Below are 22993 nucleotides of genomic sequence, written 5' to 3'. Positions count from 1 at the left end.
ATGAATGCTGAAAAATGTTAGAGAATTGTTTAATGAAGTGGAATGCAATATTAGAAAATCTTTTCATTAACACACCACATTAGTAGATTAAAGGGGGAAATCTGATCATCTCATAGATATAAAATAGCCAAAATTTAACTATGTCATGAAAAACATCTTATCAACAGTAAAACATTTATGCTTATCCAATGAAGAAAAAAGAAAAAAAAGTCAATCTCAAAAGTGTATTCACTAAAATACTATAGGTAACATATTTGATAGTAAAATCTTAAAAGCAATTGCATTAAAGTCAGGAGTAAGACAATAATACTTACATCAACATTTCCATTCAGTCCTAGAGTCCTAACCAGTGAAATAAGACAAGGATTAGAAAAAGAAACGCACAAAGGTAAAAAAAGAATTTATAAAACTGCAGAGGATAGGAGTATCTATAGAAAATCTACATTAAAAATGAATATCGGCCAGGCACAGTGGCTCATGCTTGTAATCCCAACAATTTGTGAAGCAAAGGCAGACAGCTCACTTGAGGTCAGGAGTTCGAGACCAGCTGGCAGCATGGCGAAACCCCGTCTCCACTAAAAATACAAAAATTAGCCACGTGTGGTGGCGGACGCCTGTACTCCAAGCTACTCTAGAGGCTAAGGCACGAGACTCACTTGAACCTGAGAGGTGGAGGTTGCAGTGAGCCGAGACCAGTGTGCTCTAGTCTGGCTGACAGAACAAGACTCTGTCTCAAAAAAAAAAAAAAAAAAAAAAAGTATCAGTAAAATTAATGAAAGCTTTCAGCAATGTTATTAGAAACAAAATCAACGGGTGAAAATCAACAGTATATATCTGTATCCATATCCATATCCATAGTGCTGAATAATGAAATATTATTCAGTCTTAGAAAGGAGGTACCAGTACGGCTACAACATGAAAAGTACCTTAAAAGATTGTGCTAAATGAAAGAAGCCAGTCACAAAAGACTACATCATATATTTTATTCATATGAAGGCCCAGAAGAGAAAGACATACAAAGAGAAAGGAGATCAGTGGGCCGGGCACAGTGGCTCATGCCTGTAGTCCCAGCACTTGGGGAGGCTGAGGCAGGTGGATCACGAGGTCAGGAGTTCGAGACCAGCCTAGCCAACACAGTGAAACCCCATCTCTACTAAAAATACAAAAATTAGCTGGGCATGGTGGCAGGCACTTGTAATCCCAGCTACTTGGGAGCCTGAGGCAAAGACAATCGCTTGAATCTGGGAGGCAGAGGGTGCAGTGAGCCAAGATCGCACCACTGCACTCCAGCCTGGGTGACAGAGCAAGACTTCATCTTAAAAAAAAGAAAGTAGATCAGTGGTTGCCCAGGACTGGAGGAGGTAGGGAGGGACAGGAGAAGGCAGGTAAACGAAGGATACTAGGCTTCTTGCTGTGATGAAAATGTTCTAAACTTGATCATAGGGATGGTTGAACAAATTTTTGAATATGCTAAGCTAATAACCATCGAATTGTACATTTTAAATGGGTGAATTGTATGCTGCGTGAACAATAAGGCTATTAAAACTCAATAGATGCCTATAAATAAGTGATACACTATTAGAAAACTTAGTGGGAAAAAAATTCCATTCACAAAATCAACAAAAACTTGTACAATGTCTACAAACCTAATAAATATTATATAAAACCTTTATTAAGAAAATTACAATGTTGAAGCAAGAAAAGACTTGAATAAATAGAGAAATAAAACATGTTCATGGATGGAAGACTCAAATTTTTTTTTCTTTTTTGAGATGGAGTCTAGCTCTGTCGCCCAGGCTGGAGTGCAGTGGCGCGATCTCGGCTCATTGCAAGCTCGGCCTCCTGGGCTCACGCCATTCTCCTGCCTCAGCCTCCCGAGTAGCTGGAACTACAGGTGTCCACCACCACGCCCGGCTAATTTTTTGTATTTTTAGTAGAGACGGGATTTCACCGTGTTTGCCAAGATGATCTCTATCCCCTGCCCTTGTGATCCGCCCGCCTCGGCCTCCAAAAGTGCTGGGATTACGAGTCACAGCACCCAGCCTGAAGACTCAGTATTAAAAAGACATGAATTCTCTCGAAATAAGTCTTTGAAAGAAATACGATTCCATTAAAATCTTTATTTGATCCTAAAATTCACATGGAAGAGAAAAGGCCTACAAATCGCCAAGATACTCCTGAAGTAGATAGATAAAGTAAGGGACCGGGCTTGCTGATCCTGTCCCTCACTTTATTTAATTACACTTCGAGGTGTCTATGGAAACAAAAATGAGAATGTAATAACGATTTATGTTCAGACAGGTTATTTGCTACATGGTTTAAAATAGCAAAAAAATCAAGATTTTTTATAAAGTAAAATTATTAAGACAGTGTATTAATAAGGGATAAACAAGTAAACCAATGGAGCAGAGAGCTCAGAAACAGACTCTCATATGAACTAAAATTTAATAAATAAGAGAAGTATCTCTAAAAAAATCAGTGGAGAAAAGATGGCATATTTAGTAAGTAGTCCTGATACAATTGAGTACGCCTAAAATTATATCCCCCATCCCAGGAGCCATTGATATAAATTCCAAGTGGATTAAACATAAATTTGAAAAGAAAATGTCATGAATTTTAGAATAAAATTGGGAAAATATCTTCATGACATCTTTTGTCTTAAACAAGGCGAGAAAACACTAAATTTAAATGAAAAAATTACAAACTGATTATTTTTTAAATTCTGCGCTATTATAGATGTGAAGAAAAAGTGAAATAAGTCACAGATGAAGAGACTATATTTTCAATGCATATAATCAACAAAGGATGTCTAGAAAATATAAAATACTTATACAATTCAATATGAAAGAACAAGTAGCTCAATAGAAATATAGTTAAAATACACCGTAGGAAATACACAGGAGAAAAACAAATGGCCAATATACTTGCGAAAAATGCTTGACCTCACTAGAATTACGAAAATGGAAGTTAAAAAAAATAAAGCTTCTCAATACCAAATCTTCTCAAGGATGCAGAGAAAGAAGAACTCAAAACTTACTGGTGAGAATGTAAATTGGTACAACCCACTATGGATTAAAATATGGCAAGACGTGTAAAATTAAGGATATGCATTTCCTAGGACCCAGCAATTCTCCTTCTCTCTATATACATGCCTTGGAAAAACTATAGCACAAGTGCACAAGGAGGCACATTTAAAAATTTTTTGCAGCATTTTCTGTGATAGCCAAAAAAATCCTAACAGAAGAATGAAGAGTTACAATGAAATATCTATAGTAGTTAAAGTGGACAAACTTCAGAAACTTAATTTTTATTTAAAATAAATAAATATTGCTTAATATTATTTGGAGCAAAAAATAAAAATATAACAAGAACCACCTCCTGAACGGTATATTACATTACGATACCACTTATACACATTTATAAAATGCAAAAAACACTAACTTAGGACACATGAGTATGCAGTAAAAGTATCAAAACATGCACAGGAACTACCATCAGAAGCTTTAAAAAGTGGCTTTTCAGGTGTAGTACCTCACGCCTGTAATCCTAACACTTTGAGAGGCTCAGGCAAGTGGATTGCTTGAGCCCGGGAGTTCGAGACCAGCCAGGGCAACATGGCAAAACCCCGCCTCAACAAAAAATGAAAATTGGCCGGGCACGGTGGCGTGTGCCTATGGTCCCAGCTACCCGTGAGACTGAGGTGGGAGGATCACCAGGGACTCAATTACTTCTAACATGTTTTGCGAAATATGGCAAACTTTAAGGTTTTAAAACTGGCAGCGATCGCTTCTCAGCCTTTTGGCTAAGGTCATATGTAAAACTGGTGGTGAGTACACAGAATTCTTATAAATATTCTCTATTTGTTTGTATATGTTTAAACTGTTTAACAATCATTTTGAAAGTAAAAACCTAAGTTTTTACAAATATGTTAGACAAATGGTTAACGCCTTTAATATAGAAGAAAGCCTCTTACAAAGGACAAAAACATCCACCATAGATAAATGGAAAAAAATGAACAGAGAATCCAAAAAAAAAATAAACTGTACATAGTTAATGAACATTTTAAGCCATTATCAAAGAAATTCAAATTGAAAATAAATGGATGTTATTTTCACATATAAGATTAGGAAAAATATTTTTCTTGGTAATATTCAGTGTTGGCAAGAGTATGATTCCATGAGGTTATTCACTGCTAGTAAGGGCACAGACTACTATTAATATTCAGGAAAACCATTTGGCAGTTTGGATTAAAATGTCAATAACTTTTTTGGAGAGAGGGTCTCCCTCGGCTGGAGTGCAGTGGCATGATCTCAACCTCCTCCTCCCAGACTCAAGTGAACCTCCCACCTCAGTCTCCCAAGGATCTGGAAGTATGGGTGCACACCAGCATGCCTGGCTAATTTTTTGAAGAGATGGGGTTTTGCCATGTTGCCCAGGGTAGTTTCGAACTCCTGGCCTCAAACAATCCAATCCACCAACCTCAGCTTCCCAAAGTGCTGGGATTACAGGCATGAGCCACTGCGCTCAGCCTAAAATGTCTAACTTTTTACCTTGTAATTAATTACACCTCTAGGTATCTATAGAAACAAAAATGGGAATGTAATAAAGATTTATGTTCAGAGCGGTTAATTGCTGCATGGTTTATAATAGCAAAAAAAAAAAAAAAACCCACAGAGGAAAAAAGAAGCAGCATAAACATCCAGTAATAGGGAATGATTCCATCAATTATAGATTATGGTTTACTCATAAGAGCGATTATTATGTAGTCATTCACTTAGGATGATGTTTCTAAATAATTCTTAAAGTACTTGTAAAAAGCATGCAAAAAAAAAAGAATTCCTAAAGAGATGGAAAAATAACTGTGATGTAGTACTAAGTGGCAGTGTAGGGGTAGACTGGTAATACAGTGTCACCCCAGCTATGTAAATATATACAAGGGTCCTCATTACCCACATATTCACTATCTAAGTCACCACAGTTGCAAGATTTCATGAAGTATGAGAGGCAGTTTGGAGAATTACACAAATCACATGCAAAACCACTAATAGATAAGGAGCTGGAGAGTTAGAGTGGTAAAAAACCAAAGAGAAAGTCAACAAGGATGATACGAGACAGGCCCTGCAACGATCTAACAGGTAAAGTCTTAAGAGAGGCTGTTGAGGAATTTATGAACTCTTCAAACATGTTTACAAAAAATTTCCCTTTTTAATTGTTACCAAAAAATCAAACATGAGGTCAAAGAGGTCATATTTAAGCTTTCATTTTCTTTTAAAAAATTGTCTGCCCCACGTCACCCCAAATCTCTTTATTTATTGACATTTTCTTCTAAGAATTGGTATAAAATTGCAAGTATAACTTAAATTTTATTTAAAATACTTACAATAAAATTATTTTTATAATTTCATTACATTCCCAAGATAAAATCATAATCTTTTTAACTGCTTATTATGAAATTTTCACTCCTATTTTAATTGGTTAACTTCACATGATCATTTTCTAGTACCATTATCTTGGTTTAACAAAAACTTCCTGATCATTCATCTAGAAGACAAAAAATAGAATGACCCTGTCCAATAGAAACATAATGTGACCCACTCATGCAATTTAAAATTTTCTAGGAAACACATTAAAAAATTCTAAGAACAAATGGATGAAATTAATTTTAATATATTGATTTAACATAACTATCCAAAATGTAATAACTTCAACATGTAATCAATATAAAATTATTCATGAAATTTTTAACTAAATCTTCATAATCCAGTCTGTATTTTATATTTACAGTACATCTCAATTTGAACTAGCCACATTTCAAGTTCTATATGGCTTAGGTCTGGAAGAAAATGCACCAAAATGCTTTTCAAAATCCATACAAAATGGTTCATATATGAATTCGATGTGTGAAATTGCTTTCACAATTTAAAATTTTTTTTAAGTTTGGCATGTAAGTATCCCATATTTTTAGCTTTCTTTTTTCACTTGTGAAAGATGTTTTTCTATATCTCATTTATGTCTTAAGTATTTAACTAATATATGGTATTTTTCTGTTTCTCTTTACATCCTTTGAGAGTTGCATTTCATTTCCTACTTCGACCTTCTGGTTTTCTAAGCAAATTATTTCCATTTTTTTCCATCCTTTTTACTGGTAGCCTGGCAAACTTACCACTTCTGAGATCATTTCAAAGCAAACCTTAGTCTTGCCAAGTTAATTTATTTCTACCCTTCCCTGCTTTCTCATGGATCAAGATCACTTTTTCTTATATTATTAGAACCATATTGTTTTCTTATGGAACACACAGTTCCCTTGGATTTCTTTGTCTTTAAAAAACAAATTCTTCCCAGGGAACCCTTTAAACTATTGGTATTCACTTGCTTAATATTTCTTTTTTCTCTCCTGCAGGAATCCTCCTTTCGCCCTTCAGAATCATACCTTTTACAATACATAAATGTATGGTTGCTTTTAGCTAAGTTGCCAGGTACAAATTTTCAAATACTCCCTGAGCATGAATATGGCATTAAGAGTTGTGTTTTCATTCCAGTGGTTTGATGTCTCTGCCACTTGTCATACACGGCTTTTTCTTTGAAAAGAGTCTAAGAACTGATTTTACATCATTTCAGTGTAGTCTCAAACCAGACATAAGCAAAAATTTTGGGGCTACACTATTGCATTCTGTATTGAAGAACGTTGGGTAAATTGTTTAAGAAAAACTCTGGAGCTTGGTCAAACTCTGTGTATCATTTTCTTGAGGTCAATTGCTGAATCACACCTTTCTGAAGTCCTTAAAGTCCCTGAGTTGGTTGAGAACAGAATTACCAGTATATAATATGATCTAAGTAATTTTGACATCTGCCCCAAATATTAGGCAACCGGTACTCATTACTGTAAGAAACGAAACTCTCAAAAGCAGAAGTGTTCCTTTAAATAACAGAATGAAACTGAAAAAAAAAAATAGTAAAAGAAGTGGTAGGAGGAGGTACTAGGTAGCAACTTACTGAATACTCAAGATCACCAAAGCGATCCAGCCACACATTTATGGATGCTGAAAGCTAATTCCCTGAACATCTGCTCAGAAACCCTCACAGGCCACTGGTAGAAAACTAGAAGTTGGGTTGTTCCTTCCTCCCACCCACCCCACCCCCAGGGGTGGGAGTGGAGGGCTATGAATCACAGTATTTTAATGCAGAAGGTGGAAAAAATAAAACAGGACAAGCACTAGGATTTGGGATGAAATGAATTAGTGATCTTTTATATTTGATATGCATTGCGGATAAAAGTGGTGAAGCAGATCAAATGAGATTATTTGGGGGAGGCTCATTATTTGTTCAAATTCTGCCTTTTGTGTGTAGGGCTTGGGAGACTGAAAGGCACTTGGAGAGTGTTGACATTCTTTATAAATGTTACAAGGTATAGAAAAAGGTAAGGAAGAAAAGAAGACAAAAAGCAGCCCGGTGAAGGAAGGGAGAGCAGGAAGGGGAAGGAAGAGAGGGAGAAAAAAATCCCATTTACATGTATTTTATTTGAATAAGTTTTCTGGCTGGGGGTTAGGGGGAGGCAAAATATTGGTTACAATTTAATTAAATCCAAAAAGCCGTTGTTGAGAACTTGCTCTGTCATAGCTTTTCCTTCGTGCTAATGAGGGTCACAAGGTAGCACGAGTGATCAGATCCCCATATAAAGCATCACTGTGTCTTCCCTCCTGCCTCTGCAGGCCCACAGAGGATGGCCCAGTTTTTACCCCATCACGAGGCAGGAAAGCACACCAGGATGAACCCAAACCAATCTGGGTGCCTCAGAACAAGCCCAATGGGGAGGAGGCTCAGAAGGCAGGAATGATTCCAGAACTCATCTGGGGCTTACAGAGCAGACCTTGCCCTTGTGTTACTGTAAGCTCACCCTGCAGTGGTCGCTGGCTATTCCCAGGATTCACTGTCTCCTCATTAACTTCTAAACAGGCTAGGTTGGAGCTCCTGGCAACGACCCAAACCAGAAGAGAGTGTTTAGGGAGAATGGCCTCCACAGCCTATAGAAACATCATCCATTTCTATGAGGATTAATTGTAGCAGGTCACTTTCTTCCCCCAGAAAGGGTAGAGATGCTATAGGTTTAGGGAAATCCTAGTGTCTAGAGCCAAAGAAAAGAGGGGCAGAGTCAGGAGGAAGCCCAGAGAATCCGGGCTGGGGAGCTAGTTACCAGCTGTGTGCTACTAGACATGTTGGTCAACCTTTCATGTTGTCATTACCTCAGTCTTCAAATGATGATAGCATTACCTACACCACTGGGCTCCATTGATGATTACGTGAGATTAGATTTCTGAACATTCTGGAAATGCCTCACACAGATGTTAAGCATTTGTAAAATTATGAAAGAGAACACCTGGGTAGGTGAGAGAATAGGTTTCTTAGGCAACTGGGGGAGTAAGCTTGGACCAAGCAGGTGGGAGACTAGCATTCTTCTAAGGGAACCCCTGGAGATCAAGAAAGCACTAGACTCAGTAAGTTGGAGAGAAACATACACATCAGTTAGGGAAACTGTCTAAATAACCAGCCTCCACCCTTAGCTTGTGAACCTGTGACTGCAGTCTCATGATGGTGTTGAACCTAAACTCTGTGTGTTGCCTGTGAGAGAATCATAACCAGTAGACACCAGAAGACAGCCTGGAATCCACTGCTGTCCTGGGCTTTAGTGGCCACAAGTGTTGTGTTCTTGGAGCCATAAACATGGGAGGGAGAGGCAGCCACAAAGGCAGGGAGCTGGCCACTTCCAGACATCTGGCTGAAGTTCCACCACACCCTCATCTCCATCCTGTCTGAAATTGCACTCCTGGGGCTGGCCTGAAGCTGGATCAGATTCCACACAAGTTGAGAAGCAAAGCATCTCTCCCTGGATAATCACCCAAAGAAAGTCAGTGTTTCTTCTTGGGTGCCAGGTTTGAGGTTTCTTTCCCCTTCTCTTTGAGAATTTTACAATATACTTTGCTTCTTTTCAGCCCACATAATAAATCCGTGAGGAGATAAATGAGGTGCTGAATTGACAAGCAGGGCTGTTTGGGTCTCACTCCTGGTCAATTCTAGAACTACTAGCTTCTCCATCATATCTAAATGTCAATAAAGACATAGTCTCAAAAACATACCTCAATTTTGCAGACAGTTGAGAGTTCTAAGACACTAATTCTGACCAACTAAAGCAGTAAACATTAATAAGCAAACTGCAGTTAGCTGTGGACAACGACTCCATGTCAATTATAAGATGAACAATATTGAATATTGATAGAGCAGGTTAAAGTTTACAATATGTTTTATACCCATTACCTCATGTGATCGTGAAAGCTACCCTGTGAGGCAGGTGTTTGTGTAGCCAGCCTCCAAGCTGTCCAAATGATTTTCTCCTCCTGATATTCATGCCCTTCTGCAGCTACTCCTGCACTGAATAGGACTCACCTGAAATGATGGAGTGTGGCCTCTAAGATTAGGTCATTAAAGACTTTCTGGCTTTCACCTCATAATCTCTTGGGTCCCTCCCTCCGGAGGAAGCTAGCGGCCATCTTGTGAGGATGCTGAGCGGCCCAGTGGAGCAGGAACAACGTGGAAATGGATCCTTAAGCTCCTATCAAACTTTCAGATAACTGCAGTCACACTCAGCATTTTAAAATATAATTCACTTACCATACAGTTCACTCATTTAAACGATAGAAGTCACTAGTTTTTAGTCTATTCACAGATATGTGCAACCATCACCACAGTCAAATTTAGAACACCTTCAGCACAAAAACAAAAACCCATAACCTTTAGCCGTTGCCTCCATATCTTCCCAGTTTCCCCAGCCCTAAGCAACCACTAAACTCTTTCTCTGTATAGATTTGCCACTTGTGGACATTTCATATAAATGGAATCATATAGTATGTGGTATTTTGTGACCTACTTCTTATATTAAGCATCATGTTTTCAAAGTTCATCTGTGTTGTAGCATGTATCAGAACTTGGTTTCATCTTATGGCTGAATAACATTCCATCGTATGTATACACATTTTGTTCATCCATTCATCACTTCATGAATGCTTGGCTTGTTTCTGACTTTGGGCTATTATAAATGCATGCTGCTTTAAACATTTACATACAATTATTGGAGTGGATGTATGTTCTCTTGTGTATATACCTAGGAGTAGAATCGCTGGGTATATGTTAACTATATGTTTAAGCGTTTGAGGAGCTTCCAGGCTGTTTTCCAAAGTGGCTGTACCACTTTTACATTCCCACCAGAACTATACAAGGGTTCTGATTTCTCCACATACTCACCCACGTTTGTTATCTCACTTATTTGTATATGAAGTAGCATTTCATTGTGCTTTTGATTTGCATTTCCCTGATAACTCATGATGCTGAGCATTTTTTCATGTGTCATGGGTCATTTGTATGCTTTCCTTGGAGAAATGTCTATTCAGATCTTTGTGCATTTTTTTAATTGAGTTATTTGGTCTTTATTACTGAGCTGTAAGTGTTCTTTACATATTCTATATATAAGTCTCTTATCAAATACATAATTTGCAAATATCTTATTCCATTCCATAGATTGTCTTTTCACTTTTAAACAGTATCCTTCAAAGTACAAAATATTTTAATTTTGATGAAGTCCAATTTATCTATTTGTTTTCTTTTGTGGCTTGTGCTTTTGGTGTTATGTTATATTTAAGAATCCAGTGCCAAATCCAAGGTTGTGAAGATTTTCCCCTGTTTCCTCATAATAGTTTTATAGTTTTAACTCTTAGATTTAAATCTTTGATCCATTTGAATTAATTTTTATATGGTGTAAGATAAAGGTCCAACTTCATTCTTTTACATGTGGCTATCCAGTTGTTCCAGCACTATATGTTAAAAAGATTCTTCTGACCGGGAACGGTGGCTCACTCCTGTAATCCTAGCACTTTGGGAGGTCATGGTGGGTGGATCACCCGAGGTCAGGAGTTCAAGACCAGCCTGGCCAACATGGTGAAAACCCGTCTCTACTAAAAATACAAAATTAGGCCGAGCACAGTGTCTCACGCCTGTAATCACAGCACTTTGGGAGGCCAAGGCGGGCGGATTGCCTGAGCTCAGGAGTTCACGACCAGCCTGGGCAACACAGTGAAACCCCATCTCTACTAAAATACAAAAAATTAGCCAGGCGTAGCAGCGTGCACCTGTAGTCCCAGCTATTTGGGAGGCTGAGGCAGAAGAATTGCTTGAACCCGGGAGGCAGAGGCTGTAGTGAGCCGAGGTTGCGCCACCGCACTCCAGCCTGGGAGACAGAGCAAGACTCCGACTCAAAAAAAAAAAAAAGATTCTCCTTTCCCCCATTGAAGGACATTAGCATTCTTCTCAAAAATCAGTTGACCACAGTGCACATGGATATATTTCTAGACTCTCACTTCTATTCCATTGATCTATATGTGTACTGCTGTGCCAGTACCACACTGTCTTGAGGGCTATTGCTTTGTACTAAGTTGAAATCAGAAAGTGTGAGTCCTCTAATTTTGTTCTTCTTTTTCAAGATGATTTTGGCTATTCTCATCCCTTGTAATTTCATAAGAATTTCAGTCAGTTTGTCAGTTTCTACAAAGATGCCAGCAGGGATTCTGATAGGGATTTTATCGAATCTGTAGATGAGTTTGGAGAATATTGCCATTTTAACAACATTAAGTCTTCTGATCCATGAACATGGAATATGCATTTATTAAGATCTTAATTTCTTTCAACTATATTTTGTAGTTTTCAGAGTATAAGTTTTCCACTTTTTTGTTAATTTCATTTCTATGTATTTTATTCATTTTGATACTACTGTAAAGGGAATTGATTTCTTGATTGGATTTTCAGATTGTACATTGCAAGTATTTAGAAATACAATGGACTTTTGTATATTGATCTTGTATCCTGCAACCTTGTTGAGCTTATTTATTAGTTCTAATAGTTTTCTTTATTCCTTAGGAATTTCTATATAAAAGATCATTTCATCTGTGAACAGAGATGGTTTTGTTTCTTTTCTTCCAATCTGGATGGCTTTTATTCCTTTCTCTTGCCCAATTGCCCTGGCTAGATCCTCTAATATCATGCTGAATGAAAGTGACAAAAGCAACATCCTTGTCTTATTTCTGATATTCAGGGGAAAGCATCTAGCCTCAACATTAATGAGATATTAACTGTAGACTTTTCACAGATACTCTTTGCCAGACTGAGGAAGCTCCCTTCTATTCCTAGTTTGTTGAGTGTTTTTATCAGGGAAGTGTTTTGGATTTGTCAGATATTTTTTCTGCATTTAATGATATGATCACAGGCTTTTGGTTTTCATTCTGTTGTTATGCTGTATTATATTCATTGACCCACCAACATCTTGACCATGAGCTTATGGGACACACTGAGCCAGACCAAACAGCTAATCTGCTCCTGCATTCTCAATGCACAGAAACTATATGATATAATAAATGCTGTTTCTTTCTTAAGCTGGTGAATTTTAAGGTAATTTGTTATAAAGAACAGATTACAAGGATAGCATTGTTATCATTGTTTTATACATGAAGCAACTGGCATTTGGAGTATTTACTTATCTCACAAACCTGCTCTGGGTTAGAGTTGGTAGTGGAAGTGATTTGAACCAGATCTTCTGACTTAAATCATGAATTTTCCTCCACAAACTTCTATCTTTAGTGACTTGGCCAAGTTTACTGCAAATTGTTATCTCTTTGGTTTGCAGGCCCATCTCATATATTGGACAGGTAGTTCACTGCACAGGGCAAGTGGCTGATGGGGCAAATGGTGACTGATACCTGACCTGTGCTACTTTTTCACATGTGCACAAAGGCATTGCATAAAGCCTGTTGGGTTGTTCCAATAAAATAATATAACTAGAAAAAGTTTTGTATTTCTCTAGTTTCTAGTTTCACATGCCATCAACAAATATTATTCAATGAGACTTGTCCCACTCAGAAAAATTTTTAAATCCGTGGCAAGATTCGTTCTCACTACCCTCTGTTCTCACCACCATCACCTTCCCCAACAATGCCACCCACAGCCTCTTCCTCAGGATCTGGCTCTTAGGAAGGAGAAAACTAGGGAAAATACCTGCCTGTATTGAGGGTCGTCTGTGTGCTGGTACATGACTGGACACCTTACACACTCAATTGTAATGTACAATTGTAACTACATAATTTATCTCCATGAGTTTGACAGGCAGGTATTATTATCCCCATTTTACAGAAAGTAAACCCACTGAGAGAGGTCAAATAACTTATCCAAGTCACACAGATGGTAAATCGTGGAAGCAGGGTTAGAACACAAGTCCATTTGATTCCAAAAACAATGCACTGCTCACCATATCTTGCTGTTTCATCTGACTAACAAATTCAAAGGTGATGTCCCATGAGGAACATTGACGTTCCCACAGAGAACTACTGCTGAACAAACAATCTTAAGACCAAAATAAATTTATCTCAAATGCTGGACTGTCGAGCCTTAACATATGGGATGATTTTGGATGTTAAGAACTCCCAACACCCTTCAAAGCATATCACATGAATGACCTCTTTGACTTAAGGATAGCCCCACTGACCAGTCCCTATGGATACAAACCTACAGTCCACTAAAGTCCACGTCCTGGGTCTCAGAGGATGGTTTACTTTCTAACTCTGCAATGGAAGGAAAGACCTACTAATACAGTTAGGCAGACGTTCATTCATTCCTTCAGCCAATATTTATTGGAGCTCAAAAAAGCAACATCCTTGTCTTGTTTGTATCTGGTACGTGATAGGCCCAGAGGATAGCACTAAACATGGCGCACATGTTCCCTGAGGTCATGGCGCTCAGAATATGATGAGCTCCTTAACTTGCCCTTACCCTCTTACAACACACACACACACACACACACACACACACACACACACACACGGCTACCTGAAGTGGGAAAGAAACTATTCACATAGCTATCTTATAACCCCTATAGTAGAAGACTCAATTGATGGGGCAGAGCTTGGGGGTTTAAAAGTAAGAAGTAACTAAGAAAGTTAAAGCAATGCTTCCAGAAACTTTTCTCACCTTCTCAGGTGAACAACCGGTGCACATTGACACAGATGCCTCTAAGCAGCTGCACAGGGGCCAGAGGAAGAGGCTCCGACCATTGTTCTCCCCTCACCTGCAGATCAAGAGAAGCACATGGCTAGGAGAAAGAGCACTGAGAAGAGCTGACCCTTAGGAAAACTTGGCTTTAAAATCAGGAATGTTCGCTTGTTATTGCCACAGTCTGACTAGGGAATCTCAGGAGGTGGCAGGGTTTGGGTTCATTTTAGAACAACATGTAGAAATAATTGACGGGCCACCCACAACCTTATCTGAACCTGTAATGTCTACAAAATTGGGCAACAAAGTTTAAAGAAACAGCTTTTTCCTTACAGGTTTTTGGTGCCAAGACCCCTTCTGATCCAATTGTAACTAAGTGAATATAGAAGCCAAGAAAAATTAAATGGAATTTTTGGAACTTGGTCCTGGGTGTGCTGCAAGCTGAGGACAGAAATATTTGGACTGATGAAAGTGGGGTGTCGGCTTGTTTGCTTTAGGGTCCTTCCCATTCTACAGAACTCTGGCCAGTGTTAGAGTCAGACTGGCTTCCAGGCTCCTTGGAAAGACCAAAGTTCAGAGTGATCTGTCCAAAAACCTCTCCTTTTACAGTGTATCATACGGAGAAAATTAGGTGACAGCCCCCTTTTAAGACAGAACTGCTTCAAAAACTCCATGTACCAGAAAAACTGGTTCAAAAAGTGGAATTTGAAACCATGTCAAAGAAACAGATGCACAAGTACTGATAAGGTAAGAGTGTGGTCTGTCTCCAGGGCTGCCGCAGAGGGCAAAGGAAAAGCAGTAAGCAGGGAGCTGGGCCTGCTTCTCCCTGCAGCCTGAGGAGCTCAGCTTTCAGGCCCCATAAACTGGGTTCTGAAAAAGCTTCAGTTTAGAGAAAAAGATCCTGATAGATGAGCTGGCTTAGATAGAAGGTAGGTAGGTAGATAGATAGATAGATAGATAGATAGATAGATAGATAGATAAGATATAGATTGATGATAGATTAAATAGATGATAGATAGATTATAGATGACAGATAGACAAATAGAAGAAAGAAAGAAAGAGAAAGAAAGAAAGAAAGAAAGAAAGAAAGAAAGAAAGAAAGAAAGAAAGAAAGAAAGAAAGAAAGAAAGAAAGAAAGAAAGAAAGAAAGAAAGGAAGGAAGGAAGAAAGAAAGAAAGAAAGGAAGAAAGAAAGAGAGAGAGAGAAAAGAATGTTGGAAGCCAGATCAAGACAGAGAGAGATAGACAAAACATGTATAGCATGAGAAATCCTGGTGGGGTAGAAAGAATGCTGCCTTGGGAGTTAGGAGAAATGACTTCTGGTCTAGGTTACCACTAGTTCTGATGTGATCATAACCTGTAAGTCTCTCTTTTTTTCTTAAGTGCTCTCTAAGGACCTTTAACTCCAACATTAGTTGGCTCTCTGATTGCAAGGAAGCTCTACAAGATGCCTACAGTTGCCTTTAATGATCTTGTAACTCGCTCTACAGTCTCCTCTTCATGGGAAAATGGAGTTTTATGGAGAGATCAACCTGGGAACTATTAGATCCTCTCTATGCTTGGAAGATCCTTGTAACCCATCACACAGAGCAATTCAGAGAAGAAAATTTGCACATTGTGCTCCAAAGAGGACTACCCTGTGCCCTGGGTCATTATAATCACCCCCAAAATGAGAATAATAAAAGCATGTTGTTATTGAGAACTCACAATGGGTTAGATATGGAGCCCAGCATTTTATACATATTAACTCATTTAATTTCCAGGACAGTCCTATGAAATTGGAACTAATATCAATCTCATTTTACAGGTTAGGAAACTAAGGCTCAAAGAGGTTAAGGGAGTTGTCCAAAATCATGTTGCTGCTAATAGCAGAAGCTGACTTCAACATCAGTGCTTTGAAGCACTATGCTGTTAAAAATGGAGACCAAGATGAAGACTCTGTTGAGGTCTGAAGACCCATCAGAGAAGGAAGAAGAAGCTGTAAAAGTAGTGAACTGCATTGTCTAGCATACAGTAGCTACTCAATAAAAACAGGAATCTAGAGGGATGCCTCAGAGACACTTTAGAATAGGTTGGCCACACACAGAGTTATTAAGGAGCAGTGGCTCTTAGGGACAGAGGAGGAACATACTGAATAACTCTCCGAAGCAATGATGAAACCAGGTCAATGACTACCGGCAGAGTGAGAGAAAGATAAACAAGCAGGTCCCAATAGACAGAATGAGGGGCACATGTCGCAAGGGGAACTGCCAGAAATCCATGCCACGTTCCAAGAGTCTGTCTGCATTGCTTAATGGTTCTAGGACTATGTGAATGGATGTTATATACTGCTGAATTCCTGGTGTAAAGCTTTAAAAGGGTCAGTTCTAGGTCAAGTGAGCTGAAAGAAAGCTCTGCCTCCAACTTCTGAGGTCAGTTCTCCCTCATATTTGTGCCTATTTCTTATGGAAGGGAAGAAGGAAAGAGATACCTGCTGACATTTCAATACATTTTCCCCTAGAACATTTGACTAAGTCTCCCCCACATTCCTCTTCCCTATGGACCTGTAGCCTTTGCCTTCTAGCCCAGTATCTCCAAAATCCTAACCCTTCCTTCCACTCCTTTGTCCACATGGCTTGTTTCTTTTGAAAAACCTTCACATCTCCCTAAACAAGAATGGTTGCCTGCCAGCAACAAGGAAGCCCTGCTGTCTCTCAAAAAGGATCTGGAAAGGCTGGTCTATGGGACAGAAAGAAAATCTGTCCTGTGATGAAGGCATGTAAGGGCAGACACCAACCACGAGCCAAGGGCAGGCACACTGCCTCTCATGAGGAGGGAGGGGAGGGAGGAAGAAGGGAACGAGGGAAGGAAGGAAGGAAGGAAGGAAGGAAGGAAGGAAGGAAGGAAGGAAGGAAGGAAGGAAGGAAGGAAGGAAGGAAGGGAGGGAGGGAGGGAGGGAGGGAGGGAGGGAGGGAGGGAGGGAGGGGGGAGGGAGGGAGGGAGGGGGAGGGAAGAAGGGAGGGAAGAAGGGAGAGAGGGCAGGACAGGAAGGAGGAAAGGAGGGACAGACACAGGGAGAGAAGAAAGAAGGGAGGGAGGGAGGGAGGGAAGGATTACCCTGATGTATAGTTGCATCTGATCTGAGGATTTGGAGACCTCAGACCATCCTCAGGGCCTGCCAGCAGTCTTTGAAATTTTTTTCTATAAAATGAGTCAATAATACATTCTGTTAATGACCTTGATGGACACTCTGTGCTGTTTTGTTTTTTCAGCCCTAAGTCCTTTAAAAATCTTCTGCTGAGTGGTCCTGATACCCATCCCACTTTATCTCTCTCCACTCCCAAGCGGGATCCTCTACCCCAGTGAAGTCATCCTTGCCTGGTCTTATTACTGTCTTATCTCACTGTCTTTTTTTAGAATTATGTATCAGTCTGTCTCTCAAACTACAATATAAACCTAAAGGCTAATGTACTAGATTTCCTATTTGTCCCTCCAGGTCCACTTTCCGCCTTCTCCATCCTTCCCTAGGGAGGCTGAATTCTTCAGTTCCCCACCAACGCACCTTGGGTCCCTTGCACCTGTGGCTGCTGGTGGGTGTGACCAATGGGATGCGCAGATGAAAGATTGGAGGGTAAGAAGAGAGAGAGCCCAGGTATTTACTCCCTCCTGCCAGGCCATGCTTTGAGCAGTGGTTTTGTTCTTCTACTAAATGCCATAGCTCCTATCCAATGTCCCCTCTCTGATAGCCACAGCTGTCTGCAGATCTGGTAGCCACTCCTTCCCTGTGCCCGTTCAGGCTGAGAGGTATAAGGATTTCCACATTGTTAATCCCTGCATACTGCACCATCCCTTCCTGGTTCTCAGACTTACCCCACAGCTTTGTAAAGTGTTCACTCATTAAATCCCCTGTCAGGTATTTATTCATTATGGATTATTCACTTAGTGTGAAGCTGACACCGTGCTAGGCACATGCCAGTTTCGTGGTGGACGTGAGCCCTGTGTCACCTCTCCCTCCTTCCTGTTAGGGCCCTGGAACTCCAGCCCCAGCCCTATAGAGGCACCTCCTACCCAATTCTTTTCCCTTTGCTAATTCTACTGAAGGTGATTGATATATCTTTGGGTTTAGGCTTAAAAATCTCTCTTACAAGATAAATATGGCTTCTAGAAGTATATTCTTATCTTGCTCATTATGGAAGTGACTGAGCTTGTCAAACTTGTTGGAAAGAGCGGATAAATATAGCATATTTTGAGAGCCTGCCATTTACTTGCCATTATTGAAGTGTTATTGCTTCTGTGAATCCCTCAAGAGACAGTGCAGTAGATGTTGCTTTAGGTTCTGAAGAGGGAGGGGAAGCTTGGTCATGGCAGTACTAAGGAGGGCGCTGAGGGTGATGAGTGCAGGACTGTGCAGACAGAAGAGTAAGTGGAGAGGGTTGTGCCCAAAGATAGGGAAAGGCCCTGAAAGGAAGCTGGATTCATTCACATATTTGTGTGGGGCTGGCCTGGCCCACCCACTTCCTTCCTCCTCCTCCTCCCTGCCTGCCACTACTTCTCTACATGAACCACTACTTCCTCCTCTTCTTTTCCTACTGTTTTCACTCACATATGTAAGATTCAGGTTACACAGGAAGCCCATGTTCACTATTGCCTAAAAACAAGATGCCAGGTACCTCTTATGTAACATCCAAACACAGGAGGCTCTGGGAAAAAAAGTAAAGAATCTGAGAAAGTAGTTCCGTAAGAGCCCTGATATTTATGGCTCTCCCTGGAATGAGTGAATGTCATGTGGATGGAACCCTAAGAGGCAGGATATCTCCATGTTATACGCTCAAGAAACCTGGAGGGCTACTGTGATCACAAATTGGGATGACCTCTCCTTTCTCCAGCATTTAAATTAGAACCAGGGGGAATCAGATCACAGAGATCACGTCTATGAGTATGGAGTATGGGGATTAAGGACTCCAGAGGAGCCCCTGCCACCATGACATGATTCTCTGAGGCATAGGCCTCATTGCCACCAGGGATGGGGGATAAGCAAGGGTGTCAGTTCTCTGAGCACAGGTACAGTGCTGCACTCTTGCTAGTGGGATTTGTGGCAGAGGCTGCTAGTTGCCCACTGCAGTTTCTCTCTATTCTCATCATGCCAACTGGAGAAATCACAATATTTCCCAGCTTCCACTAAGCTCTGGCCAATGTGCTATAAGGAGAAGCAACGTGTGGCACTTCCAGGAAATCTCTTTATAAGTCCATTGTCAGATGCCATTTTTTTCCCCTCCTTCATTGATCCTTCCTTCTTTCTCCTGGTTAGAATGTGGATGTGATGGCTGGAGTTTGAGCAGCCACCTTAGACTATTAGGTGGAAGCCACATGCAGAGGGTAAGGGTATTTAGACAGAAATCTGAATCCCTGACAGTTTGTATGATCATATCAACCCTGGACTGCTTATCTCTAGACTTCTTCTATTTAAAAAGAAAATAAATTTCTACTTTGTCTATGACACTATTATTTTGGTTTCTTTGTTATATGTGACCTGATCTGATTCTAACGGACAAAAAAAAATCTCTCCAGGCTTTAGGTATAACACATAAGTTATCTTAAATAAATTCTTGCTCAGAAATTCATGGTCTGAGTGACAAGGGAGAAAATGGAATATCATTTAGATCCCATCCTGATTCAAGGGTTCCCTGGGGGCAGCTGTGCCACAGTATAACTATTAAACAGAAACATCACACCCCCCTACATTTAGAACCAACCTAGAGATTAATAGCAATTTGATGTCTCCAGATTACTTGGTGATCCTTAGATAAAAGAGGCTCAGGAAACAGAAACACATCCGTGTCTTCAGCTAGAAAACAACACTCACCGGGTCAGAGCCCACACAACACAATTGTGATGGAGAATAATAGATCTGGCCATTTCGGGAAGTAGCTGGCAGTGGAAGGAAGTGGCGAAGGAAGAGGAGAGAGGCTGGAGGGTGGGGCTGACGGGGAGTGGACACAGTGTTCCTGACCACTCTTTCCTCCAGCTGTGCCCACCATGGGGTGTGCTTTTGGTCCCTGCATGGTCTCCACTGCCATCATCCCTGCCCCAAACACAAACTCCAGTTTATTCTCTGAACCAGCCATGTTCTTCCAGAGCAACAAGTCTTCGTGCATGCTGTTCCCTGTGTTTAGGATGCTCTTAACCCTCCACGAGTGCAAATAATACCTCCTCTGCCTTCCAGGATTTCCTCAGGCAGAGTTAGACCCCTTCTCCTCTACGCTTCCAAAGCACTTTGCCTTCAAGCAAATTTCAATCTTTAGGGACAGCCAAGGGACTGCATCATATGCATACTTGAGTTGCTTTAATTTAACTATGCATGCTCAGTAAACAGAAAAGAAAAGAAAGAGAAAGAAATCTCTTTATTCCCCATCCTCTAAAAAAAAAAATCTTATATATTATTTTTATAAAAACGTTTTAAAAGGAGGTTCTAGCTGAAAATAAAGGAAGCTACTTAGAGTCGATTTATGGGATTTTTGAGGGAGGAGTTTTCCGGACTGTTTGTCACCTCCCTTTCTGTGCTGACTTTGGACTACGTTCGAACATGATGTGACTCCTCTGCACAGCATCCGGGGATGGCTTTTTGGAGTGGCTCCCTTCTCTCAGCTGTGAGCTTCAGAAGGGCAGGAACTGGTGATATTCACCTGGGGATCTTCTGGGCCTAGCACAGTGCCAGGCACGCAGTTAGTGTTCAAGAAATGTTTGTTGAAAGAAAAGATGGACGATTCCAGTGTTTCCCACTGGCTGTACCATAGTTAGAATCTCAGGGAAGCTGTTTCACCCAGCGTACCTCTACCACAGCCTTGCAAACTGACATCCAACCCCATCTCTGAAGACTTAAACCCAAGCTACTCACTTTCCAAAGCAGCCCACGTCACTGCAGATACGTACCATTGTCAGCAGACAAGGAACATGCAGGACTCCCATCATGGTGCCATGAGCACAAGGAGCTTAAGTGACTTCTGCTGCTGCTGCCACCACTGATGATGAGTCAGTAATGCAATCAGAAGCCTTATGTTCTGTGTTAATTACACTGGCTTTCTGTCATCAGGGTTTGGGAAACTGTCAGGTATTAAGGGCCCATTCCATTCTCAGCCATGCTGCTGAGAAGTCAATCTTTCGAACACCTCAGTTCTCCAGAGATCAGCCTTCTGAAATTCTCAGAATGACTATGAACCTGGCAGTAACAATGCAATCAAAGGGGAAAAAACTGGCATCTGACAACTGTCTTATAAAGAGATTTCCTGGAAGTGCCACACATTACTTCTGCTTATAGCACATAGGCCAGAACTTAGTGGAGGCATCACTCGTAACTGTAGACAAGGAGTGATGAGGACCTGCAGGTGGCAGTCAAGAATGGCTAAGAAATTCGGCCTTTAACCTGAAAAAGACAAGAAACCTTTAAGGGTCAGATCTGCATTTTAGAAAGGTCACTTTAGCTATAGTGGAGACAGTGGATTCATTGGGTTCAAACTACAGGCAACAAGCCTAGAGAGAAGAGAGTTGTTATGGTCATGCACCGGAGGGCTGCCAGTCACTGAACCAACTAACGGCAACTGGGGAAGCGAAGTAGGCATGAAGGCCTATGATGAGAAGACTCGATGAGGAATTAGATGTAGGACAGGATGAAGGATTGATGTAGGACCGGATGAGGGATTGGATGTGGTCCCAGATGAGGGATTGGATGTAGGACCAGATGAGGGATTGGATGTAGGACGGGATGAGGGATTAGATGTAGGACTGGATGAGAGATTGGATGTGGGACCAGATGAGAGGTTGGATATAGGACGAGATGAGGGATTGGATGTAGGAGCAGATAAGGGATTGGATGTAGGGCCGGATGAGGGATTAGATGTAGGACAGGATGAGGGATTGGATATAGGACCGGATGAGGGGCTGGATGTAGGACGGGATGAGGGATTGGATGTAGGATGGGATGAGGGATTGGATGTAGGATGGGATGTAGGATGGGATGAGGGATTGGATGTAGGACGGGATGAAGGATTGGATATAGGACCGGATAAGGGATTGGATGTAGGACGAGATGAGGGATTGGATGTAGGAGGGGATGAGAGATTGGATGTGAGACCGGATGAGGGATTGGATGTAGGACAGGATGAGGGATTGGATGTAGGATGGAATGAGGGATTGGATGTAGGGTGGGATGAGGGGTTGGGTGTAGGACGGGAAGAGGGGTTGGGTGTAGGACGGGATGAGGGATTAGATGTAGGACCAGATGAGGGATTGAATGTGGGACCAGATGAGGGATTGGATGTAGGATCAGATGAGGGATTGGATGCTGGACAAGATAAGGGATTGGATGTAGGACTGGATGAGGGATTGGATGTGGGACCAGATGAGAGATTGGATATAGGACCAGATGAGGGATTGGATGTGGGACTGGATGAGGGATTGGATGTAGGGCTGGATGAGGGATTAGATGTGGGATCAGATTAGGAATTGGATGTAGGGCCAGATGCAGTATTGGATGTATGACTGGATGAGTGATTGGATGTAGAGCCAGTTGAGGGATTGGATTTAGGATCGAATGAGGGATTGGATGCAGGACAGAATGAGGGATTGGATGTGGGACTGAATGAGGGATTGGATGTAGGACTGGATGAGGGATTAAAGGATGGGATGAGGGATTGGATGTAGGACGGGATGAAGGATTGGATGTAGGACTGAATGAGGGATTGGATGTGGGACCGGATGAGGGATTGGATGCAGGACGGGATGAGGGATTGGATGTAGGACGGGATGACGGATTGGATGTGGGACAGGATGAGGGGTTGGATGTGGGATGGGATGAGGGATTGGATGTAGGATGGGATGAGAGATTGGGTGTAGGATGGGATGATGGGTTGGATGTAGGACGGGATGAGGGATTGAGTGTA

At 41.0% G+C, this 22993-nt stretch overlaps 1 long non-coding RNA gene across 1 annotated transcript; it reads left to right on the top strand.

The window, feature by feature from the left end:
* The first annotated feature begins 14688 nt into the window (after nt 1–14688).
* LOC141408027 (uncharacterized) lies at nt 14689–15783 on the top strand. The gene is made up of 2 exons (XR_012420042.1): nt 14689–14826; nt 15462–15783. It is a non-coding gene; the product is annotated as an uncharacterized lncRNA (long non-coding RNA).
* The last annotated feature ends 7210 nt before the right edge of the window (nt 15784–22993 follow it).

This window comes from Macaca fascicularis, chromosome 11 (assembly GCF_037993035.2).
Source record: "Macaca fascicularis isolate 582-1 chromosome 11, T2T-MFA8v1.1".
In the NCBI taxonomy this organism is placed as follows: Eukaryota; Metazoa; Chordata; class Mammalia; order Primates; family Cercopithecidae; genus Macaca; species Macaca fascicularis.
Note: the sequence above shows the minus strand (reverse complement) of the source record. Positions and strands in the feature narration are given on the sequence as shown.